The sequence below is a fragment of the Mirounga leonina genome, unplaced genomic scaffold (genome assembly GCF_011800145.1).
Source record: "Mirounga leonina isolate KUSES-001 unplaced genomic scaffold, KU_Mleo_1.0 Mir_101664, whole genome shotgun sequence".
NCBI classification, from domain to species: Eukaryota; Metazoa; Chordata; class Mammalia; order Carnivora; family Phocidae; genus Mirounga; species Mirounga leonina.
In genome coordinates this window covers 6,424,780-6,452,416 of record NW_023270175.1, presented here as the reverse complement: position 1 = coordinate 6,452,416, position 27,637 = coordinate 6,424,780, and the positions used below count along the sequence as shown (strand labels likewise).

The window sequence follows — 27,637 nt, the reverse complement described above, 5'->3', positions numbered from 1 at the left end:
CAAATTTTCAGTCATAAGACCAATAACATCTAGAGATCTAATGTAGAGCATAGTGACTATAGTTAATAATATATATTGTATACCTGAAAGTTGCTAAGAGAGTAGATCTTAGGTCTTCTCACTACACACCTACACAAATGGTAACTATGTGAGGTGATGGATGTGTTAAATAGCTTAATTGCCGTAATGATTTCGCAGTGTGTGTGTATGTGCATATATATATATATATATATATATATATATATATATATATACATAAAATCATCACATTGTACACTTTATTTTTTTTTAAAGATTTTTATTTATTTATTTATTTGACAGAGAGAGACACAACGAGAAAGGGAACACAAGCAGGGGGAGTGGGAGAGGGAGAAGCAGGCTTCCCGCGGAGCAGTGAGCCCGATGCGGTGCTCAATCCCAGGACCCTGGGATCATGACCTGAGCTGAAGGCAGACGCTTAACCATCTGAGCCACCCAGGTTCCCCACATTGCACACTTTAAATACAACATTTCTTTGTCAATACTACCTCAATAAAGCTGGGAAAAACCCAGTTCATATGGTAAATCTTAAAAAAAAAATACAAGACCTTCTTGATGGGGGGGAAAACACTGGACAATTCACTGGAGATTATACACATCATTGGTTTTCCACTCTTAAGCAGAGGACCAGACTTTGATGTAAATATCTTAGACATTAACCAGAGTGCAAAGAAGAAACCAGAATCAGTAATTTCTTAAGGTCTCCTCCAATTCTGGCATCCTGAATTTCTGTACTAAAACCATCTATTTGTCTGTTAGGACTTCTGGAATAGAATACCACAGGGTAGGTGGCCTAGACAACATAAATTTATTGTCTCACAGGTGCTGAAGCCTGGAAGTTTAAAATTTGGGCATCTGCAGGGTTGCTTCCTTCTGAGGGCTATGAGGGAAGGATCTCTCTCAGTCCTCCCTCCTTGGCTTGTAGATGTCCATCTTTTCCCTATGTGTCTTCACATTACCTTCTCTCTATGCATGTCTGCTTTCGGGCCAAATTTCTCAGTTTCATAAGGACGCCAGTCATATTGGATCAGGGCCCATCCTAGTGACCTCATTTTAACTTGATTACCTCTGTAAAAATCTATCTCCAAATAAGGTCATATCCTGAAGTATTGTGGGTAATGACTCCAACATATACTTTTTGTGTGTGTTTTAAAGATTTTATTTATTTATAAATAAATAAATAAATTTATAAATAAATAAATAAATAAATAAATAAATAAATTTATAAATAAATAAATGGAGCGAGCATGAGCAGGGGGGAGGGGCAGAGAGAGAGGGAGAAGCAGGCTCCTGGCTTAGCAGGGAGCCCAATGCGGAGCTCCATCCCTGGACCCTGGGATCATGACCTAAGCCGAAGGCAGATGCTTAGCTGACTGAGCCACCCAGGTGCCCAGGACTCCAACATATCTTTTTTGGAGGGACACACTTCAACCCATAACAAAGAGTCTCACATATGTACAGTTACATTGCCACTAACTAGTATTATCCAATGACACAGACTGTTATCCATAGAACTATAGATTTTCTTGTTTCTGGGGAACCTCGAACTGATCTTTAGTCTTATTTCACCTGTCACCTAGGCTTCTGAGGTAGAATGATGGATTCTAAGCAATTATACATGCTGCACTTTTACATAAAAATGGGAGAAAAGTTTCCTCTCCTCGCAATTTTGGCTTTTGCTGAGGTCTCAGATATGTTTGGAAGTTTTAAAATTAGAAGTTCACATTGCTCTCCTCATTCATAATGTGAATAACTGGGAACAAGGAGAAAATACCCTGCGTAGTTGCTAATATACCCCAGATAACCAAGTCCGCATTTTTTGCTATATGCCATATATTTTCATAAATCCAACAGCATCTATAAGACAGCAGGAAGGTAGACTTAGCCAAAAATACAATAGGGCCTGGTGGGTTAGGTTGGTCTCCCAGAATGTACAGCACTCTTTAATTTGGCAGAACATTAGTGTCTTGGGAAACTAAGTTTTTAGTTCAAGATTACATTGAGCCCAAAGAAGGAATTTGAACAGCTTCCTGAATTTGACAAGATTGATTCATTCAATGATTATGCACTGCGCACCTCTTTTGTGTTCTGTGCTCTGCTAGGCACTCTGAGGATATTCACTAAGGGATGCAGCTTCTATTCACAAGGAATTTAAGTTAACAGGGAAGATAAACAAGTACACAGCTAACCTGAAAGCAAAGCAACATGAAATAAGTACTTTAATAGAGCTAGAAACAGAGTGCCGTGGGGCCCAGAGAAGAGAGACATTGATCACGTCCGGATTTCTTCTTAGGAATGTACATTAACACCAGTGTTTGTGCTTTTGCTTTTACTTAAAAATCTGGAAGGTGAACTTGGGAAAACTTTGCAGTCACATTTTGAGAACTCATCCTTGAAACCAGAAGGGTAAAGCTGAATCCTGCTGCTGATAAACACAAAGTTATATATATGCGTCAAAGGAAAAAGCTGCTGCATTAGTTTGGCCGTTCAATCAAATGTACCTAATCCTACCTCAATCTAAATAGAACACAGCCATACCTTTTCCAGTCCAAGCATACAAATAAGCCCCCCAAAACCTGCCCAGAGGACGGAAAAGTGAAATTACTGCCGTTTCGTAAAATTTATGCTGCCAAAAATGCCATTTAACTTAAGCCGCTGCTAGAGAAAAACATACTTAATTAAATGCGTGGCAGAATCATCATGGTTTCCTTTGTGGGATGGAGAGGTGTTCACTCTATGCTACCCGTTATGGTTGCCAACAGTTCCTCTTGGTGAATAAAACATTTAAGATGAAAGCAAGAAAGAAAGAGAACATGATGCTTTTCCTCCTTGAAAAAGAGAAAATTATTCAAAAGTTAGGAAGATTCTAAAAGAAACTTCAACGTGCTTTTATGGTAATCAAAATCAGCAGCAGGTACTTATTATATATTCCAAAGCTCAAATGAACTTATACCTCCCACTGAAATTGTATAGTTACTAAAAAGAGGATTAGAATGCTTGTTATCTAAATCACATGAAGGGTTTCCTGAGTAAACACAAAATAAAATTCTGAATAACCTTAAAAATTATTAATTCTTACAATGTTTGATAGAAACAGAATTGAAAAGGATTGTAAAATTATTTAGCTCAAACCCATCATTTGACAGATCAGGAAAATGAGGTCCAGATGGCAGAAAATGACCTATCCAAGGTTCCTACAGCTAATGGAACTCAAATCAGCACCCAGGTCTACTTCCCAGTCTGTTTATCTTTCCAATAGACTATTTATCCCTTAAGAATACAGAATTAAAGATATTAACTCATGTTTTAGGCATAAAAACCAGGCTGACTATTATTCCAAGTTTAAATACATGGACTCTGGAAGCAGACTGCTTAGATTTAAGTCCTGGCATCTCCACTTACCAGTTGTCATGTTTAGTGAAGTACCAAATCGCCCTGCGTCTTATTTCCTCATCTGTAAAATGAAGATGATAGAATATCCTACCTCAGAGTTACTGCGAGCAATAAATAACAAGTGTGAAATGACTAGATATGTGCCTGAAACATAATGTGCTTTACTGTTATTATTTCAATAATCTAAATCAATGATGCGAACGTGTTTCCATGTTGCGAACGTTGCCTTCCACCAGCCTAATCGTAGCAAAATTTAGAAGCAGCTGAGTTTATCTCTTTTGTGCCCATTCTGTCTTGATGAGCTCCCTTTACTCATTTTTCTTTTGTGAACCCCCTATCTTTGGGTATCCACTGTCTGGACTACATTGCCTACATCCCATAACAGCTATTCCTTGCTTGGTTCTATCAACGTCTGGAGGAAATATCTGTACTCAAATTTGCCAACCATTTCCTCCTCACCAGAACTGCCTGGTTCCACTCCCTTGGGGTCCCATGAAGTAATATCTGAAATGTTAAAACATACTTGTTTAATATGTTGCCCTTTCTAAGAATATTGTGCTTTTAAGAGAAATTGTAGTATTGTCACCTGAACATTAAGATGACTATCTAATTAGGGAATTTTAGATATTGTGGTAGAATGGTAGGAAAGGGAAAAGGAATCAATGACTTTCAAGTATTTGTTGTTATTTCAGTTAATTCACAAACATGAAATATATTATTCTCTTCCATTTCAGAGATAAGGACACCAAGGCTCACAGAGAGGAGGTGACTTGCTTGAAACCATACAACTAATAAATCCAAGTAGTAGCTTGCAGACTCTAGTCTGTCTGGTTCCAAAGTCCACTCTCACTATTTTTGATAAAGAGTTCTGTAATCAGTGCTCCTTATATCACACCGTATGTGCAAATGGCTCTTGTGGAAGTCTTAAGAGTGGCTCTTTTTCCCTAGGAACTGCTGACCTGCCCTCAGGTTGGCATCATGATTCAAAATATATCCAGAACACTTGCTATACTATACTATAATAGATAGAATATTGAGGTACAAAATAAAAGGCATAATGTGCCTCACATAGCAATTTTTGAATATACTATAGAGCAAACACTCATGTCTGTTACACATGTGAGCTCTCTGTTTGTCTATCATGAAACAAAAGGATAAGGCAGAAATAAAATAGGTTCAATGGACATGTTTTCAACATGTCAGTGGACCTAATTGAATAGTTATTCCACAGAAGAAAGTGCAACATGGTGCTTATATTAAACCAAACAAGTACATTTTGCAGGAAATGAGGAACCAATAATTGTTGACAGGAAAGAAAAAAAAATATTACATGAAAGCATAAATACACAATGACTTTGCATTAAATCTGGGATATATTGGTTGCTAAGGTGGAAGAGCCCAGACATATGAAATAATCTGCAAGCACATGAATTAGCATAAATATGTCATGAGATTGTCAAACTCTACTCAGAAGGGCTTAGAGTTTTATATCTGGAAAAAGCATTTTTATCATAACTTATTCTTTGCTGAATCACCTCATCTTATAGTTCTAAGAGAAGAAAAGCCAGTTAGAGGGTTTACGTTGATTTATTAACTTCTCCAGAGTGTTTCTTTGATAAATGTATCTTCTTAGAGCTTCTCAGAATGACCTCTGAAAGGGACATATTAAACCTTCCTTTTATTTCCATGGTTCATTGCATATTTTCAGTCAATAAAGTAAACATAATATACACAAAACAATTTGCTAGATATGGAGAACACAATGATAGTATGGAGCTTAGATGGTACATAGGAAGAAAACCCATCAATTTAAGGAAATAACAGTTAAAACCACATAAGCTAAGTAGTATGAACAATGAGTGCTCTAGAACAGGTGAATGTTTCTGCCAGCTAGAGTATCAGAATGAAAATGTGCCAGCCTTCATAGTTGAGTTTATTGCACATAATTTAAGTCTTTTTTGGGGCGCCTGGGTGGCTCAGTTGGTTAAGCGACTGCCTTCGGCTCAGGTCATGATCCTGGAGTCCTGGGATCGAGTCCCACATTGGGCTCCCTGCTCAGCAGGGAGTCTGCTTCTCCCTCTGACCCTCCCCCTTCTCATGCTCGCTCTATCTCATTCTCTCTCTCAAATAAATAAATAAAATCTTTTAAAAAAAATTTAAGTCTTTTTTAAAAAAGGATTTATTTATTTATTTGAGAGAGAGAGAAAGGGGGAGAGAGGAGAGTGGGGCTTAAGGGCAGAGGGAGAGGGAGAGAGAAACTTACGCAGACTCTGGTGCTGAGTGCAGAGCCCAAGGTGGGGCTTGATCTCACGACCCTGAGCCCAAACCAAGAGTTGGTTGCTTAGTTGACTGTACCATCCAGGTGCTCCCCCTCTTTTATTTTTTTGCACATAATTTATGTCTTACCCAAACTATGTTCTGTCTGTCCTCATGAATGCATAAGGAAAGGCATATGTATTTCCTCAAAAAAAAAAAAAATAGGTAACAAGACTAAGGAAAAACTGATTATATAGTACAATGGGTCAACTCTGTGAAAGTAATCTAATAACTTGTAGTTTTAAAGCTTAGATGCTATAAAATATTTTATTGGATGCTAAGATATAATGTGACACAAAATACAATCAACCAAAGCAGCAGAAAGCCAACTGAAAATGATAACCATTAATACACACAGACTTTCCTCCACCTTGCTACTGCAGAAGGGAGTATACTATGGTACCAGAACACCTCATTCTTTGGATATATGGCAAGGTCATGAGTATCAGTGAATAAGAGAGAAGGCCTATGAGTCAGCATCACAAATGTCGAGACAAAGTATAAAAGTGGAAGAATAAATAAAAATAATAGTCCAGCCATAAATTATGTCTAAAACCCAGATGATAAGAAAGTGATATAAGAAATTTGAACAAGTAGGCAAGGGCCAGGGATCACATAGAAATAAGATATTTAGGTGGAGTAATGGATCAAAGCCAACAAAGCAATAAGAAGAATGAAGTAAATAGAATGTTCAGAGAAGAAGAAGGTGAGATGACTGAAAGAAAGCCTAGTAGGCCACCTTTATTAGACTTGGCTAGCCCTAGGCATGAATCCTGAAAAGCTGCTACAGTCTTAAAACTTTACATACCTGAAAGATCTTGTCCTTTATTCTTCCAAGTGAGAAATGCAGTTAAGAATGATACATGAGGGGTGCTTGGGTGGCTCAGTCAGTTGAGCATCCAGCTCTTGGTTTTGGCTTAGGTCGTGATCTCAGGGTCATGAGATGGAGCCCTGCGTGGGGCTCCATGCTCAGCAGGGAGACTGCTTAAGTTTCTCTCCCCCTTTGCTTCTGCCCCTCCCCCACTCTCTCAAATAAATAAATAAATCTTAAAAAAAGAAGGATACATTATATGGGGGCTGTAGAATCCTTACTTCATTGCAAAAAAAAAGAGAGTTACCTTGTTACTGAATTGTTAAGCTAAAATAATGGAGAAAATCGTGTTTAGAGTCAGACCTTTGCCCCAGCTTATATGTAAGTGTTAGAAAGAACATTTTATTCCTATTGAAAGTTTTTGTGAAGATTCATTCGAGAAGCTATATAAGCCCTGAGTACAACTAAAAGAATTGTAAATGCCTTCCATATTTGTAAAGCAGAAAAAGAATGGGTACTAAAACGGTTTCAAACTTGGAGTGTGGGCAAAAGATCCTACTTATGGTTGAGGCAAATGCTTTTAGAAATGCGTTCTCTGAATTCAACTCGAGCATGGTTTAATCTATTACCTAATTCACTGTCATGTTATTATTGTCATATTTAGAAATAGTCCCACCAAAACACAGACCTGAAATGTTCACCACACATCACATGGTTTTGTTGCTGTAGTGACTTTTTTGCTTTACGAAGACAGTATTTCTAGGAATAATTTCAAAACAGAGCAGCTGAATTGGATTTGTAAGAAGATAATGTGAGTTTCTCTTAAGGAATATGTCAGCACTTGGGAACCTTCACTTATCTTTAGTATACTCTATTTGCACTTTTGTCAGGCATGGAGAAATAAAGCATAAAGCATTCATAGAGGATGGTATAAAAAAGAATACTACCATACCCTTACCTTATAGGAGCTTACAACACTAGAAAAAAATAGGAAGAAACCCAATTAAAATCATTTCAATATAAGTTAAAAGAGTAACAAGGTACTGTTTCATTCACTTTGCTATCTACCGTCTAGGAAGCACAGAGCCAAAATAAAGTTTGACCAATTTAAATAAATGTCAGCTTTAGTTACATACAGGAACAAGTTGTTTTATTTGCTTAGCTCTATTGTGTTTTACAGATGTAGTAGATTTTCACTATTTATTTATTTATTTGCAAATTGAAGGTTAGTGGCAGCCCTGCATCCAGCAAGTCTATCAGCACCATTTTTGCCGACAGAATTTGCTCATTTCACATCTCTGTGCCACATTTTGGTAATTCTCACAATACTCCAAAACTTTTCATGATTCTTCTATTTGTTAAGGTGATCTGTGATCATTGATCTTTGATGGTACCATTGTAATTGTTTTGGGAGTGCCACAAACTACACCCATATGACAGTGGGCTTAATTGATAAATTCTGTATATGAACTGACTCCTCCACCAACTGGCTGCCCCCCATCTTTTTCCCTCTCTTGGGCCTCCCTATTCCCTGAGACACAGCAATATTGAAACTAGTCCAATTAACAACCCTACAATGGCCTCTAAGTGTTTAAATGAAAGGAGGAGTTGCATGTCTCTCACTTTAAATCAAAAGCTAGAAATGATGAAGCTTAGTGAGAAAGGCATGAAACAGTTAGCCAAATTGTAAATGCAAAGGAAAAGTTCTTGAAGCAAATTAAAAGTGCTACTCCAGTGAACACACAAACGATAAGAAAGTGAAATAGCCTTACTTTCTGCTGATAGGCAGAAAGTTTGAGTGGTCTGGATAGAGGTTCAAACCAGCCACAACATTCCCTCAGGCCAAAGCCTAATCCAGAGCAAGGCCCTGATTCTCTTCAATTCTGTGAAGGCTGAGAGAGGTGAGGAAGCTGCAGAAGAAAAGTTTGAAACTAGTGGAGGTTGGTTCATGAGGTTTAAGGAAATAAACCATCTCCATAGCATGAAAGTGCAAGGGGAAGCAGCAAGTGCTGATGTAGAAGCTGCAGCAGGTTCTCCAGAAGATCTAGCTAAGATAATTAATGAAGGTGGCCATACTAAACAACAGATTGTCAATGTAGAAAAAACAGTCTTCTACTAAAAGAAGATGCCATCTAGGACTTTCTTAGCTAGAAAGTAAGTCAATGCCTGGCTTCAAAGCTTCAAATGGCAGGCTGACCTTCTTGTTAGGGACCAATTCAGCTGGTGACTTTTAGTTGAAGCCAATGCTAATTCACCATTCTGAAAATCCTAGGGCCCTTAAGAAGTATGTTAAAACTACTCTGCCTATGTTCTATGAATGGAACAACACAAGCCTGGATGATAGCACATCTGTCTACAACATGGTTTACTGAATATTTTAAGTCCACTGTTAAGACTTACTGCTCAGAAAAAAAAAAAAAAAGATTCCTTTCAAAATATTACTGCTCATGAACAATGAATCTGGTCACTCATGAGCTCTGCTGGAGATGTATGAGATTCATGTTGTTTTCATGCCTGCTAACACAATATCCATTCTGCAGCCCATGGATCAATGAGTAATTTTGACTTTCAAGTCTTATTATTTAAGAAATACATTTTGTAAGAATATAGGTACCATAGATAGTGATCCTCTGAAGGATCTGGGCAACATAATTTAAAAAATTTCTGGAAAGAATTCACCATTCTAGATGTCATTAAGAACATTTGCAATTCATGGGAAAAGGTCAAAATATCAACATTAACAGGAGTTTGAAAGAAGTTGATTCCTTCCTTCCACTGAAGGAAGTAACTGCAGATGAGGTGTAAATAGCAAGAGAATGAGAATTAGAAGGGGAGCCTGAAGATGGGACTGAATTGCTGCAGTCTCATGCTAAAACTTTTAATGACTGAGGAGTTGCTTCTTATGGATGATCAAAGGAAGTGGTTTCTTGAGATGGAATCTACTCTTGGTGAAAATGCTGTGAAGACTGTTGAAATGACAACAAGGATTTAGAACATTATATCAACTTATTTGATAAAATAGTAGTAGGGTTTGAGAGGATCGACTCTGATTTTGAGAAGTTCTACTGTGCATAAAATGCTATCAAATAGCACCACATGCTACAGAGAAATCATTCATGGAAGAAAGAGTCAACTGATGCATCAAAATTCATTGTCTTATTTTAAGAAATTGCCACAACCACCCTAACCTTCAGTAACCACCACCCTGATGAGTCAGCAGCCATCAATACCAAGACGAGATCCTCCACCAGCAAGATTATGATTTGCTGAAAGCTGAAATGATGATTTGCATTTTTTTTAGCAATAAAGTATTTTAATTAAGGTATACACGTTCTTTAAACATAATGCTATTGCACACTTAAGGTACTACAGTATAGCATAAACATAAGTTTTACATGCACTGGGAAACTCAAAAAATCATTTGACTTGCTTTATTGTGGTGGTCTGGAACCAAACCTATAATATCTCTGAGATATGCTTATATTCCCGTTTTTTTCACCTCAGGATGAGGGTCATACTTAATCAAGGGATTTACTGCCACTTCAAAGAGGCAGAGTAAGAAGTGTTCAAGTCCTTCGATCCTTCCTGAGGCTAAGAAATAAGTATTGGTTATATACATTCTGAGAAAAAGGAAGTAGATATACTTAAGGGGAAATGTATTTTCATCACCAGAGTTAGAAACTGGTGGGCCTCATCCTGCCTTAAGGTAAATAAAATAAAATATAATTCCTCCTGAGATGGAATTATACTTCCATCAGATGAGCTCTTGACTTTGATGAGAAAGCATATTCACTCTTTACCACCAAATAAAACTAAGTCCATTAAGTTTTGACTTGGGAAGAACACAGGTATAATTTAGTTTTGCAAAAATTACCCACGTAACTTCTGTCTATATATAGGATGAAGTCTGTAAAAGAGAAAAAAGGGACATCCAAGACTTCCTAATATACCATTTAGTTTAGTAGCTTCCTCAACTGAGTTACTCAGATGATATGCTATATTTTGTCTTGTACTTTAGAAAATCAAGTCTCCCCTATGTACCATATTCTGAGCAAATTACAATCTTAGGATCAACAGTCCTATTCTTAACACTATTCCTTTATGCCTCCAGAACATGGATAACTTGGCTCAAAGCAGTAACTTTCCATCCCAATATACTGAAGTACTTGTTATCAAAATCCAGTTAATCAGAGTAGGGCTCTAAAACATTAGTTTTTAAACTATTTGTGATAAAGGACTAGTTCCTCCTCCCCCAACACTGCTATAAAGTTTTCTAAATGCTTACTCTCAACTTCTGTAGTCATCTACAGACTATATTTTGAGTAGCACTGCTGTAAACGAAAAAGCTAACAGGAAGGTAGACATTTTGACAAGATAAAGGGGAAGTAAAGGTTTATGTTAAAGACTTAATTGCTGTCTGACAAAAAGAGGCAGATTCAAGGAGGATGCCAAAATGGAATCAAATACTGGGGAGGACATTAAAAATACCTTGCTTGTTAATGATTTGAAGGAGCACATGCACCCCAATGTTTATAGCAGCAATGTCCACAATAGCCAAAATATGGAAGGAGCCCAGATGTCCATCGACAGATGAATGGATAAAGAAGTAGTGTGTATGTGTGTGTGTGTGTGAACACTGGGTGTTATATGCAACTGATGAATCACCAAATTCTACCTCTGAAACTAATAATACACTATATGTTAATTAATTGATTTTAAATAAAATAAAATAAAATAAAATAAGTACCTTGTTTGTTTCATAGTCTGGTAGAAAAGACAGCCCCTAAAATGGGAGGCATCGCATGGAAGTTTAGTAACTAAGAAACAAAGTGAATCTCAGGAAGATGATTCTCTGAGCATCTTTAAAATTCTGCAAGTCTAGGATGCAAAAAGTTAAGAACAACTTTTGATGTAGTCAAAGATACCAATTATAACTCTTCCAAAGTAATTAGTGGGAAGCAGAAATACTAGTTATCCAACTTTATAACTTCTTTTTTAAACTCTTGAGCAGCTGTTATAAAATTTTAAAATCTCATAACACCTTTGGGCTATAATCTTGCTAGGTTTCAAAAACTGAGCAGAATTAGGCTTAGACAGAAACTAAATGAAAACAACAGAAAGAAATCCTCACATGCTGGTGTATAAGAAGTATTTTGGGGAGATTCAATTACTGAGTTTCTGGTTTCTGCACTAAAAGATAAATCAGCTTTAGGGAGATAATATTCTCCAATAAGAAAGAGATGTTTGGTTTTGAAAGAAAGGATGATTTAAATTTTAGTGACCATATGGTATCTTCAGATGAGTGACACGTTATCTTGATAATCTCAGAAAATCATCCAGTGGGCAAATCTGATGCAGCTTTCTAATGAGAGTCCAAAATGGCATAATTTTACCACAGGTATTAGGTAACCCGTCCAAATCCAAAACCCAATGAGAAGTAAAAAAGAAGACAAAATGAAAATTGCATTGTTGCTTGGTGTAGACAACCTTAGATGGAATATTTTCATAGAGAGGTTCTCAAAGCCAGGGCTAGGAGGTCAAAAGGTAAAAGAAGACCCAAGACAAAAGTAGGTGCTACCAAGGACCAACTTATATTCCTTCAATGTCTTGCCTGATGGAAGGTCTGATTTTTGTTTATAACTGTGACTCCCATGAGTACCGTTAGTTTATTTCAAAATAACCTAAAGGATACTGTTTTTTTTTTTGTTTTCTATTGAGATATAATTGATACATAACATTATTATTAGTTCCAGGTGTACATGATTTGATATTTGTAGATATTGTAAAATGATCACTATAATAAGTCAACATGCATCACCACAAATACTACCATTTACTGTGTGTGATAAGGACTTTTAAGATCTATTCTCTTAGCAACTTTCAAATATATAATACAATATTATTAACAATGTCAATAATGATTACTCTTAATATTCATGCAGGGCATGCTTTTAATTTTTGACTCAATATATTGTTTCAGAGGTTAATTTTGTGTGGATAGTGTGTACTGTATTGCATATGAAGTGAATCTATTTATGTTGAAAATTGCTCATTACTCAGGCAAGAAAAAAAATAGTATCAAGGATTGAGGGTTAATTATATATACTATCTGGCCATTATAAATTTTATTTGTTTTCTCCTATTATGTATTTTGCCATACATGTAGTTCACAAAAGCTAAATGTATAGTAAATGCCTGATCCCCACTGTGATTTACGGTAAGGCTATAATTATGCAGTAAAAGAGTATAAGAGGGGCACCTGGGTGGTTCAGTCAGTTAAGCATCTGCCTGCAGCTCAGGTCATGATCTCTGGGTCCTCAGATAGAGCCCGGAGTTGGGCTCCCTGCTTAGCAGGGAGTCTGCTTGTCCCTTTCCCTCTGCCCCTCCCCCCTCTCATACTCTCTCTCTCTCATGCTCCCTCTCACTCACATGCCCCCACCCCCTCAAATAAATAAATAAATAAATAAATAAATAAATAAATAAACATCTTTAAAAAAGCGTATAAGGATTTCAAATGGTTAAATTCACATGTCTGTTGGTCAAAGGAGGGTGTTTTTTTCAGCTCAAATATAAACTAGAAATTTTTTTGTGGGGAGAGGGAGCAGGGAAGACACATAAAGTAGCACTCAACACCCTTTCATTTTTCACCAAGAAATCAAGTAAAATTTTAGTGTTAACTGTAATTTCTACCCAGAATATTATTTCAGAAATTCCAACTTCCATATAGGTTTACAATATCTTCCGTTTAATTAAATCTTATCTCTTAAAGTAGGTATGCATTTTTTCTTTGTATTTGTGAATGGAAGGGACAATACATGTGCTAATTCACTACAGTCTTCTTTGCATTTCCATCAGCATGGAAACCATTTGTCTGAAGTAAGTTCTTCTTGGTTCAAGGTTATTAGTGTCTTAGAGAAGACGCATAAAGAATTTGAAAACAAGGTGAATTTTATAAGACATATATTTGCTAGCAGAAACCTAAAGTCTTTTTTTTCTTTTCATGATTTAACAGTGGGATTCAAAGCCCTGAGTTTTATTAAGTTCCCACATGAAAATATCACACAAGGCTACCTATTGGACCCTAATATATATGCATTTTTAATCTTTTTCTCTACATAGACATTAGCTATTTTAGACGGTACCAGGCAGAATAAATGCCATTATAGAGTTTCAGAAGAGACCCCCTATATATGGTGGCCTAATAAGTGTAACTATTGGGAATGAAAAAAAAATTCTTCCATGGAATTTGGGTCAACTAATACAGCAGATAGACTAAAGGCTATGTCATTCCCATGTAGCCCGCTGATGCTATTCTTACTGACAATGGTAGTGTAAAGAACTCAGTCCCTCTCCCACCCCCTACTACACACACACACACACACACACACACACACACACTGAACTCTATTTCCTTTAAAATGCTCCAAACAAATCAAATATACTTGTGAAAAATGGATGTAGATTGTGATGTGCAATTATTTCTCAGACCTATTAAAATCAGTCTTGTTATTTAATTCCAACTCAATCTTGACCTATGTGATCTGCTTGATATCACTTAAGTGAACAACCCCAAAAATGCCTATAAAATCTCATTCACTAATCCCTTCTATTCTGTCCTATTTGACATTCAATAAGCAATAGGGATAAACTGCCCAGATTCATAACTACAGTTCAAAAATATTGCTTATTTTGGGCGCCTGGGTGGCTCAGTTGGTTAAGCGACTGCCTTCGGCTCAGGTCATGATCCTGGAGTCCCTGGATCGAGTCCCACATCGGGCTCCCTGCTCAGCAGGGAGTCTGCTTCTCCCTCTGACCCTCCCCCCTCTCATGTGCTCTCTCTCATTCTCTCTCAAATAAATAAATAAAATCTTTAAAAAAAAAATATTGCTTATTTTGTAAGAGGATATTTCTTTCTAATAATATCTTATATCCAGATATGGCTACATAATTTGTGGACCCTTTGTTCAAAAATTATTGAAGACAGGGGCACCTGGGTGGCTCAGTCGTTAAGTGTCTGCCTTCGGCTCAGGTCATGATCCCAGGGTCCCGGGATCGAGCCCCACATCGGGCTCCCTGCTCGGCAGGAAGCCTGCTTCTCTCTCTCTCACTTTCCCTGCTTGTGTTCCCTCTCTGTCTCTCTCTCTCTCTCTGTCAAATAAATAAATAAAATCTTTAAAAAAAAATTACTGAAGACAATGACAATAGGTCATTAAACCAAGTGTGGGGCTAAGTATGGGACCTTGTACAAGTGTGCAGACTACATGCCCATAAAACCGATTACATTTAGTATACTACTTTTGTAGTTAATACACACATATTACCTCATTTGGTTCTCAAAACCACTTGTGAGATAGGCAGAGCAGTTAATATTGGTCTCAATTTTTCCCTGTGACATTTATACAATTTATACAAGTTCTTTGTATGACCACCTAACTTGTAAGTGACAAAGCTGGAATCATAACCCTGGCCTCCTGACTTTTGAGTCTAGTGTTCTTTCCACTCTACTAATTGTTTCTTTGTGAAAATAACAGCACAAAATGTACCTGCCTGCTAATTAGCTATATATTAATAGGGCCTCGATAGAATGCAATTCCAGAAATAATAAAAAGCATGCATAGTCACAAATTGGTATCTGTTTGAAAATCTGTCATTAATTCAACTGTTATTCAATCACAAACTGAGAGTTGGTATTCTTTTTTCCAACCAAGAAACAAAGCAAAACGAACTAGTAAAAATTGCATTACTTTTTTTCACCAAGAGTGGTTTCAGGCAAAGAAAACCTTTGCGCCCTTTGCCTGTCCACAGCCCTCAGCAAGCCCCTGACAACCTCAACACTAACCATCATTATAGTGCTTTCTCCTTCAACCTGTATTATTGAGGGTTACTAATGGCAGAACTCAGCCAAGAAAACAGCGTTTTATTGTAGTAGCTGGTCCCTCTCCTGAAAGAGAACTCCCTTGCTAATCTAACTGAAAACCATAAATTGCCTTTTCTATCTACCTATTCATTTCCAGAACAGGAAAAAAAAAAAAAAGAAGAAAACGATGGTGCTTCTTTCCCCTCTCTTCATCCCCAGTTTGTGTAAAATCTGTTCTTGACCCTCCTATGGTTTCTTTCCAATCAGAAAAGAGATTACCATGGCAACCAATTTACTAACTCAGATGACTTTGCCCAGCTTTTTCTGAATGCTTAATCAACACAGATTGTTTCATTTATCCAGAACATTGTTTGAGCCCCTACTATATATGAGACACCTGATCCAGTCTCTTGTCAGAAATAAGATTTGCAGGACCAAAAAAGAAAACTGCTAGGCTGACATCAAAGAACTAATGATGTGAAATCACACACACAGACATAGACACACACACATTTATATTCTACATAATGAACAAAATTTTTATATTATGTATACTTATATAAAATATCCTCATTTTATACATTATATATAATTATTTGTGAGATCCCTTTGATTTGAGGTATTGTGTACTGATGATTTAAAATTAGGGACTTTGGGTGAGATTTTGTTTCCTTGGAATACCCAGGATGGGAAAGGAGTCTGGCTCACATAATTCAAGAGTAATTGCTTCTTGAAACCATGACAAAAGAATTGTTAATAATTTAACTTAACTCAGGTTCCTTTCAGTGCACAGTATAGTCTAGTTCATTCATTATAGAGAGCAATTATTACAGGGACAAAAACCAAAGAAAGCCCTTATGAAGGCATAGTTATTGTGTAGAATGTATTATACTCAGATCAACAAACTTTTGTTTAAATAATAATAGTAATTATTTTTGTAATCCCTTGCATTTGCATAACACTTTCTACTTTGTGAAATGCCCTCCAGATCTTGCAATCTTTTTTTATTAAGATTTTATTTATTTGTCAGAGAGAGAGAGAGCACAAGCAGGGGGAGCGGCAGGCAGAGGGAGAAGCAGGCTTCTTGCTGAGCAAGGAGCCTGATGCAGGACTCCATCCCAGGACCCTGGGATCAGGACCTGCGCCAAAGGCAGATGCTTAACTGACTGAGCCACCAACGCGTCCCAGGATCTTGTAATCTTGTATAACTTTTCCAAATCTTATAGGTCATAGGAATGAGCTCCTGCAAAACCACATTTCAGAGGAGCTTATTTTGGGCTCTAAGAAAGCATTTATTTTCCTACCCTGAGAATAAGTTATATTTATATCATTGCTAGAGGATAGAACCTCCAAACTCCCATCCTTTTTGTTGGCTAGGGAAGAGAGAGATAGATATTTTAGGGATGAGGGTGAGGATATCAACATGCACTGCCCTGAAAGATAGCAATTTGAATTGTAGTACTCCTCTCTTGGGATAGCATGGACGACTGGAGTAAGATGTTCACTCTTATATTCCCTTCCAGGCCAAGCATCTGGCTCACATTCTATTATCAATTTTTTATATTTGTGCATTTGATTTCTCCATAAGTTTTAAGATGTTTTCTATAATTTTCAAGATTCTTGACTGTGAGGACTATGCTCATCATATTTTTGTGTATTTTGCATAGTCTATCACATAAAGGGTGAGGGTACACAATATTTGTTGCTTTTTTTCCATTGAATTCCATAGAAGTATATACACACATACACATTTATTTGCTTATATAAAATATCCCTGGCTTCCTCGCTTTAAGCAGTTGAGGCTAGATGGCTTGCCTCTTTCTTATCAATTCCTGCTATCCCACAAGAGTGTCAGGATCCTTTAGAGCAGGTTCAATCCCCTGGGTCCCAAGCAAAATTTTATACCCCTTATTCCCTGTACTGGCCGAGATCATCTTTATCATATTCTTTGGGAATACCTTAAAATAGCAGAAAGAACCCAATTTCCAGTTCTAACCCTATTCCAATTTAGTTTTGCAACCTTGGGAAAATAATTAACCTGGGCCTCAGTATCCTTAATGTCAAAAGAGGCTAAATAGGACTACCTTGACCCCCCCCCCTTTTTTTTTTTTGGTTTGTGGCATCTATCAAATTAATGAAGAACATCAAATGATGAAATGATGTCACTGCTGGAACAGACCTTAGAAATCATCTAAAGCAGTCCTGCATTTTAGAGGGTCACTTTTATGAATGCTTGCCCAAACTCACACAGTAGGAAAGCCAAGGCTATGTTTCAGGTTCATATTCCAGGACTATTTGCACTACTTTCTATTAAGATTCTGAAAGCATTAGGAAAGGTACAAATGCAAAATGTTATGATTAGTATTCACTCTATGACTCCTTCAAGCCCTGCAAGGTCTACTGAGGATGGTAAAGTGCAAGACAGCAATGCTTTTTTCAGTGGTCATGATAAGAAACAGATACCTCAGCTGCCAAGGAAGGGATAGGAAATCAGTCAATGTCCTTAATAAAATAAAGCCTAGGTCTTCCAAGATGATAATGAAAGGAGAGTCTATGCATATAAAGGGTGGCTAAATCAGTCGACCTGCCTTTTGTTCCCCTTGACTCCTCTCCCTCTTAGAGGTGTTACTAATCCGTCTTGCCATCTCCATGCAGGCCACAAAATTGTGATGATTAGTGGGGGAGACACTGTTCCCCCTTTATCTCCATGGACAAATTAGATATAACAATATATTCATTTTAATTTTCTGCTACATAGCTGAAACCAGGCTTTTATTTTTATATAAGATGAATTAACACCTGGGGACAGTAGAAGGGAAACAAACTTGAAGAGCGACCTACGACTAGATAGTATTGCTTCTAAAACCCAAGATACTCATCCTAGTTAGTAATCTTACAAAGGGTATGTTCAGACCAAGCTCCCAGAATGCCTCCACGTGGCCATTATAATCACTGTTAACTAGAAAACTCAATTATGTAAGGGTTCTCTTAGATCTAAAAAAAAAAAAGGAATGCCCTAGAGGATTATATTTTCCCTGTTGCTTAAGACTCACCTTATAAATTTTACTTTCCTGTCTGAGGATTTGCTTCTTCCCCCAACTGACTGACTCTAGCATTCTATTCCCTTTAAGAGTGACCTATTGCTGGGTGCCTGAGTGGCTCAGTGGGTTAAGCGTCTGCCTTTGGCTAGGGCCATGATCCCGGGGTCCTGGGATTGAGTTCCACATTGGGCTCCCTGATCAGTGGGGAGTCTGCTTCCCCCTCTGCCCCTCCCTCCTGCTCAAGATCGATTTCTCTCTCTCGCTCTTTCGTCCTCCCTCTCTCTCAAATAAATAAATAAAATCTTAAAAATAAAAAAGAGTGACCTATTGCTTACCAGTTCCAACTTTTTCAGTGGGACCAGCAAAAGCCTTGGTTGAGACTGCCCCATAGATCACTCCCACTCCTTACACAGTCCTACTTCCTTCACTTCCTCACATGTGTTGATCCCAAGATCACCCCCTATAAACTTCCTGCATGCAAATCTCTGCTTCAGGGTCTGTTTCCTAGGTAACTCTATCAAAGAGGGATGGTTCCAGGAATAGTCAAAGAAAGCAGACTCTAAAATGGGATTTTGAAGTGGGATATCTTGCTCACCAGCTAGCAGTTGGGGTCCTCATCATTAGGTGTAAGTGAAGCACTCATAACCCTGGCATGGGTATAATTATTAAAATCTTAACAGGTAGTAAAGTAAGATGGGATACTGATAGGAGGGAATAGAAGATACAACATTTCAGGGTTTTGAAAGGTTTCAGTAGAGTACTAGTGATAAGGACAATGTAATCAAATGGTTTTTGCTGAGTGCCATTGATTCATTATAGAAAAACAAGGAAAGGCTAAGGGTAATTCATCACCATTTGAAGATGAAGTGTGAAAGTCATAAGCACTCTTTGGGAGCATATAAACAGAATGTTATCTCCTGAGTTTAAAGGTCAGAAAAAGCTTTGGATTACATCAAGGACTTAATTGTAAGAGTAACAGAGGTCCTGAGAAAATGGAATGCACATCCCTGGAATGTTTGCTTGCCAAGGTCAGGACCTTAGTTATGAAGGATGGGGCCCTGATATTGGGGAATGGGAACAGTTGCATTGACCCTTCAAAAACCTTGAAATCTTAGATTTCCCCTGAAGTGGCTCATTCCTCCCTGTTGGACACTGTCACTCCCCTTTACCTAAAGACTGTGCACAAGCCTCTACCTTGCAAGTCAATTTGTACCTGTATCTAAGATCTATTCCCACCTCCCCTCCTGGCCCACTAGGCCAAAACCTAGGGTCAATTTAAAAAAACAAAAGCTAGCTGGGGAAGTTCTGGGTCTGTTAAGGATAAAAAGGTACTACATTCCAAAAGGAGGTACAGGACCTGGGCAGCATGCAATAGCAGAAGTTGAGAGAATATATATGGTACTGGATCATAAAGGTACTGGTCGGATCAAGGAAAAGCAGAAGATAGGGTTGAATAAGGGTGAGAGCACTCTTCCATGATATAGAATTTAATTCCCTGACATGAACTCCTGCTTCATTCATCTTTCACTCATACCTCATAATCATTAATACTGGGACTCTTTTTCCTGGGACTCTTTTTTCAGTTCTATGTACACTCTTATATACTTCACCAAACTACTAAACTGTTGCTCATGTTATGTCCACTCTCTGCTTAGAATTCCATTACCATCTTTCTTTACTTGATTATCTCCAGCTCATCCTTCATGATTTAGCTTACCTCCAAATCCCCAGCTTGGGTTAAGTGTCTCTTCTTAATTTTCATAAGCCCTTTGCAGACCTCTTATATGGTGAATTTATTTAACGAACTCTCCCCCCCCCCTTCATTCTCAGGACCAAGAACTAAGTGTTATACATCTTTGTATTCTCTATATCCATCATGGCTCCTTTTACATAGAGGCATACAAGAGATATTTGACTGAATTGCATGAAACTCACTAACAATTGTCACCTTGAGAATGAGAATCTTTCTTGAATCATAAGCAAAGGTCTGCTCATAGCCATAGTCACTATTATCAAGTTGAAGATTGAGGTTACTGCTTTATGGAGTGGTTGTAAATGAGTTTTAAAGTTTTATACAAATATAGTTTCATATATGATATATACACACACACATATTCTGTGAAAATAACTCATTTCTGAACATGTATGGAAAGTTGATTTCTAAATGGAGAAATAGGGCAGAGTCAGTCAACTGGGTAAATTAGTTTCTCAATTATGCTCTATCTAGCCCCTTCCTTCATACAACACATTGCAAGTGACCAATTCTGGGATGTCTGGGTGGCTCAGTTGGTTAAGCATCTACCTTCAGCTCAGGTCATAATTCTGGGGTCCTGGGATCAAGTCCTGAATCGGGCTCCTTGCTCAATGGGGAGCCTCTTCTCCCTCTGCCTGCTGCTACCCCTACTTGTGCTCACATTCTTTTACTCTCTCTCTTTGTCAAATAAATAAATAAAATCTTAAAAAAGGGAAAGTGATCCAAATTCTATCTGCTTCAAATATTTTAGCTACAGAGAGATCAATTTCCTTTTAATTAATAAGAGTCTTGGTGGCATCAAAAATTGATTCAAAACTCACCCATTTCAAAAAATGAAGCTAAAACTTGCAGTTTAAAAAAATAAATATAGAAGGATTGCAGGATTTTTCTCCTCCTAATATTGGTAAAAGCAAACTTCAAAACTCTAGAATGCTATGCTCTGCTATTTTAACTTTTTAAATTGAAGTTAACTAATTTGACATTCTATATTTCTCAGCCTGATAGAGGAGGATCTGGGGATTAGAATCATGCATAAATAAAGAGGGTGGCATCCCTCTTACTAGGAATTTATTGTGTCAAGAAGACCACTCACACCAAAACACTGCCACTCATTGAAGCTTAAAATTTTATGTAAATTCTTGTATCACATAGGCGTAGCATAGCTATCTGCCTGTAGATTCTACTTATGCGTTTGTTGAGTATATATATGCCAGGCACAAGGCAAATTCTCCTGAGAGGCAACACTTTTGCATGAATGAACTTATCATGTCAATCTGAAGGAGAGAAGAAGTGGCACTTGTAAAGAAGAGAGTGGCACCAAAAAGAAGGAAAATATGGAGACTGAAGGTTGATGCTGCAGAGACTAACTTAGCTATCTTGTAATTTAGCTGAAAGCTTTTTCTGATTGAGAAGGTATATATATAATGGAGCCCTGCTACTGTTAGGTTCTTATGGTGTTCATTGCCCATAAACTCTAAGGAATGGGAGGAAGGTCCTGTAGGAATATCTTTAGAAGCATATCACTCATATTGTTAGGAATTTTAGAGGATCTAGTATTATGATAGTCAAGGGACTTTCAAGTAGCAAGGAGTGAACATAATCATACAGTAATTGATAACCCTTTAGAAAGCAAGAGGATGCATAATTAAGCAAGGTATGTGTAGGAACAGCACAAAACTTTTAGAGTTAGAATGTACAATGTCTATTTGGGATACTGGAATCAGTCTAAAGAGGTAAGACTTAAATGTCTTATTAATGAGTTTATCATTTATCAAATTATTTTGAGCAGAGATATGACACCATATCCATAGTTGTAAAAATAATTTCCAAGTGGTATGTAGAAAGGGATAAAGAGAGAAGAGCATGGAAGTCCAGGCAAATAGAGTTGTGATGCAAGGATCATCTACATCAGAATTACCTGGAAGAAAGGGGAAAATGCTTGTTAAAATTCCAATTCTGTTTCCATCCTCAAATCTGCAGAATTAGAATCTCTAACAGCAAAGCCCTGATAATCTACTTTTTCTAAGATATTCCCAAGAAGATGTTAGACCCACTAAATTCTGCTCTAAAGAACTAGGTTCTCATACTTTAATACTAATTATTATCACCTATGCATAACAGTGTAGTTTCCTGGCTCCTGCCCATAGAGATTCTAATTTTATACATCTATAGCCCAGGAATCTTCAAAAACGCTCCTCCAGTGATTCTGATCATTTATGAAGTTTGAGAACTATAAAGGTAAGGAATTGATATTAAAAATTAAAGGAAAAGAACATTTTTTTCAGAAGATATTTTCATAATATAATAGATAAAATATTATGTCAGGTTTTAATGTTGAAAGTGAGGAAAAAAAGATAGATTGATATAATGGAAAGAACATTGCACTAGGACTCTGGAGCCCTTACTTCCCACCTTGATTCTGTTCCTATTAGCTGTGTGACCTTGGGCACATTATTTCCCCACCTCTGAATTCTTTAAAATGTAAAATAAATGAGTTAAATTTGATATGGGTTCTCAAATATGTTCCACAGGTTTTTCATAAATGTGATACACATGGACGATAATGGTTCAATGACCAAATATGTTTGGAAAATCATGATGTTAACCAATGAAACAATTTGTTTACAGGGTAACATCTCAGAGCACTTAATATGTTGTGTTCTATGAACCTATAAAAAGAGAGTTGAAATTGCAGTGTTTCACAAACTTATTTGACCATGAAACAATTGTAGGATTATTTTACTGACTTAATGTTTTGTAGAACATACTTTAAGAAATACCAGCCTAAAACACATTTATATTAGCACTTCAAAAAATAAAATCTAACAAAATATGTACCAACTCTATATGAGGAAAACTATAAAAATTCTGGTAAAATAAAAAAAAATGAGTAAATAAATGGAGGGATATTCTGTTTACAGATTAGAAGACTCGATATTGTCAAGTTATCAGTTCTTCCTAACCTGATCTATAGATTCAGTGCAATCCCAAACAAAATCCCAGCAAGTTATTTTATAAACTGATTTTAAAGTTTATATAAAGAGGCAAAAGGCCCAAATAGCCAACACAATATTGAAGAAGAACAAAGCTGAGGGACTGACACTACCCAAATTCAAAATTTACTATATAGCTACAGTAATCAAGACAGCATCGTAGCAGCAAAATAATACACAAGTAGAACAACAAGAGAACAGATAGCCCAAAATAGACCCACATAAATATAGTCAATTGATCTTTGACAAAGAAGCTAAGGCAACACAATGGAGCAAGGATAGTCTTTTCAACAAATAGTGCTGAAACCACAGGACAACCACATGCAAAAAAAAAAAAAAAAAAGGAATCTAAACACAGACCTTATGCCCCTTCACAAAAACTAACTCAAAATGGACCATGGACCTAAATGTAAAACATAAAATTATAAAACTCCTTGAAGACAACATAGGAGAAAACCTAGATGATCTTGGGTAAATTGCTAACTTTTTGGATATAACACAGAGGCCGAACCACAAAAAAAATAACTTTTGCTCTGTGAAAGACAATGTCAACAGAATAAGGAGATAGGCCATAGACTGAGGGAAAATATTTGCAAAAGGCACATCTGATAAAGATTATCCAAAATATACAAAGAACTCATAAAACTCAACAAGAAGAAAACAACCTGATTTAAAAATGGACCGAAGATCTTAATAGACCCCTCACCAAAGAAGATATACCAATGACAAATAAGCATATGAAAAGATGTTCCATATCATGTCATCAGGAAAACACAAATTAAAACAATGAGATACCACTACACACCTATTAGAATGGCCAAAATCCAAAACACTGACAAGACCAAATGGTGGTGAGGATGTGGAGCAATGGGTACTTTCAGTCATTGCTGATGAGAATGCAAAATAGTACATCTACTTTGAGACAGGTTGGCAGTTTCTTACAAAATTAAACATACTCTTACCATACCACCTAGCAATCACACTGCTTGGTATTTACCTAAAGGAGCTGAAAACTTGTGTCCACATAAAAACCTGCACACAGAGGTTTCTAGCATTTTTATTCATAATCAACAAAACTTGGAAGCAACCAAGATGTTGTTCAGTAGATGAATGGATAAATAAACTGTGGTACATCCAAACAATAAAATATTATTCAGTTTGAAAAAGAAAAAAAGCTATCAAGCCATGAAAACACATAGAGAAAGCCTAAATGAATATTTCTAAGTGAAAGAAGCCAATCTGAAAAGGCTACATACTGTATGATTCCAGTTATATGACATTCTGGAAAAGACAAAACTATAGACAATAAAAAGATCAGTGGTTGCCAGGGATTGGGGTGGGGGGGAGTACTGATGAATAAGCAGAGCACAGAGGATTTTCAGGACAGTGAAAACACTATATTAGATGATATAATTATGGATACATGTCATTATACATTTGTCCAAACCCTTAGAATATACACCACCAAGAACGAACCTTAACATACACTATGATTCTGAGGTGATTATGGTGTGTTAATGTAGATTCATCAGTTGTAACAAATATACTATTCTTGTGGGGGATGTTGATAATGGGGGAGGCTATGTGTGTGGGGGAGAATGAGGTAATGGGGAACCTTTGTACCTTCCCCACAATTTTACTGTGAACCTAAAATTGCTTTAGTTTTAGAAAAGAAATTCTTATTGTGAGAGAGAGATAGGAACAAGGATAAGTGATTTTTAATCATCAAGACAGTATAGTACTGGCACAAAAACAGGCACATAGATCAGTGGAACACAATACAGAGCCCAGAAATGGACCCTCAACTCTATGGTCAACTAATCTTTGACAAAGCAGGAAAGAATGTCCAATGGAAAACAGACAGTCTCTTCAACAAATGGTGTTGGGAAAATTGGACAGCCACATGCAGAAGAATGAAACTGGACCATTTCCTTACACCACACACAAAAATAGACTTAAAATGGTTGAAAGACCTAAATGTGAGACAGGAATCCATCAAAATCCTAGAGGAGAACACAGGCAGCAACGTCAGCCTCAGCAACTTCTTCCTAGAAACATCACCAAAGGCAAAGGAAGCAAGGGCAAAAATGAACTATTGGGACTTCATCAAGATAAAAAGTTTTTGCACAGCAAAGGAAACAGTCAACAAAACCAAAAGACAACCGACAGATTGGGAGAAGATATTTGCAAATGACATATCAGATAAAGGGCTAGTATCCACAATCTATAAAGAACTTATCAAACTCAACACCCAAAGAACAAAGAATCCAATCAAGAAATGGGCAGAAGGCATGAACAGACATTTTTCCAAAGAAGCCATCCAAATGGCCAACAGACACATGAAAAAGTGTGCAACATCACTTGGGATCAGGAAAATCCAAATCAAAACCTCAATGAGATACCACCTCACACCAGTCAGAATGGCTAAAATTAACAAGTCAGGAAACGACAGATGTTGGCAACGATGCGGAGAAAGGGGAACCCTCCTACACTGTTGGTGGGAGTGCAAGCTGGTACAGCCACTCTGGAAAACAGTATGGGGGTTCCTCAAAAAGTTGAAAATCAAGCTACCCTATGACCCAGCAATTGCACTATTGGGTATTTACCCCAAAGATACAAAGGTAGTGATCTGAGGGGGTATGTGTACCCCAATGTTTATAGCAGTAATGTCCACAATAGCCAAACCATGGAAAGAGCCCAGATGTCCATCAACAGATGAATGGATAAAGAAGATGTGGTATATATACACAATGGAATATTATGCAGCCATCAAAAAACCCGAAATCTTGCCATTTGTAACGACGTGGATGGAACTAGAGGGTATTACGCTAAGCAAAATCAGTCAGAGAAAGACAAGTATCATATGAACTCATTGATATGAGGAATTCTTAATCTCAGGAAACAAACTGAGGGCTGCTGGAGTGGTGGGGGTGGGAGGGATGGGGTGGCTGGGTGATGGACATTGGGGAGGGTATGTGCTATGGTGAGCGCTGTGAATTGTGTAAGACTGATGAATCACAGACCTGTACCTCTGAAACAAGTAATACATTATATGTTAAAAAAAAAAAAAAAAGAAGATAGTAGGAAGGGAAAAATGAAGGGGGGGATCAGAAGGGGAGACGAACCATGAGACTATGGGCTCTGAGAAACAAACTTAGGGTTTTAGAGTGGAGAGGGGTGGGGGAATGGGTTAGCCCAGTGATGGGTATTAAGGAGGGCACGTACTGAATGGAGCACTGGGTGTTATATGCAAACAATGAATCATGGAACACTACATCAAAAACTAATGATGTAATGTGTGGTGATTAACATAACAAAAAAAACCCTAATGATGTGATGTACGGTGACTAAGATAACATAGTAAAATAAAATTTAAAAAGAAAGAATAAATGATTTTTAAGCTATTCTTTCTAATTACAAAGTGCTTTGAGTCCTGCATGTCTACCTAAGGTGAGTAGGACAATGGGGAAGCCATTAAGTAGGGTAGGGATTGCAATAAAAGGCACAAGGAAACATGCACTTTGGGGCCCATTGAGTCTGAAATGCCTTGGTTCATTTATGAGAGCATTTTGTGTAAATAATGATGGAATTGTAGATCCCTCTAGAATATTTAATAACTTTTAAGAGGCATCAAAGATGAAGCATTAGCAATGTGCATTTAGAATTTAGTGTTGTCCAGGTGGTTTATCTTGTCTTCATGTTTATCATGGTTTAAAATTGCTGCTCTTAGTTTTGAAAATTCATAATCTAAAATCATGCTCCTTGCTCTACTTCTCCGTCACTTTTTTCTCTTTCTGTGCTTTGGTTAGACATTTCCAACACCAATTAAATACAAGGGATTGACTAGCACACCAGGTCCTCTACTTTCCTTTTTGTTTCCCATCCATAGATTTTTTTTCTGTCACACCAGGTTTAGTTGCCTCAATCCATTTCTGACTCATTATCTGATTGCAAGTGTATCACTTAATCTTTTAGCAGATCAATTTCTCTCTTTATAGAACAAGAATGATATTCTTATCTCCTGCTGAACTTGGATGGATGGTGAAAGGATTAATGTAGTGAACCCCCAAAAAGCAGTTGAAATCCTTAAGGGAGAGGAATCCTAGAAGTAGAATCCGTTTTCCTCATTTTTATGTTTTGGTTCTATTATAAAATAAGCCAGCATTCACATATTGCAACCAGATACCTTAGCACAGGTAGGAACTATAATCATTTTAAAAGTACATATGTTTGAAATGTGGTTTAGCTATTTTTTCCACAGAGACACAAAACTGTATTCCCCCAAAAAATGTCTTTACAAGTATTTGCTTCTTTTATAGAGTTCTGAAATATGTTCATGAACTGTGTTTTTGAAGCTATCTTTCCACACTTTGTTGAAATGATGGAGAGGTTATTTTACAATTATGTTAGGTTTTCAGGTCTTAGTATTAAGTA

General features: G+C 37.2%; 1 pseudogene; it reads left to right on the top strand.

The window, feature by feature from the left end:
- The first annotated feature begins 6,390 nt into the window (after positions 1 to 6,390).
- LOC118010787 overlaps positions 6,391 to 27,637 on the top strand; it is an 81,715-nt pseudogene continuing 60,468 nt past the window's right edge.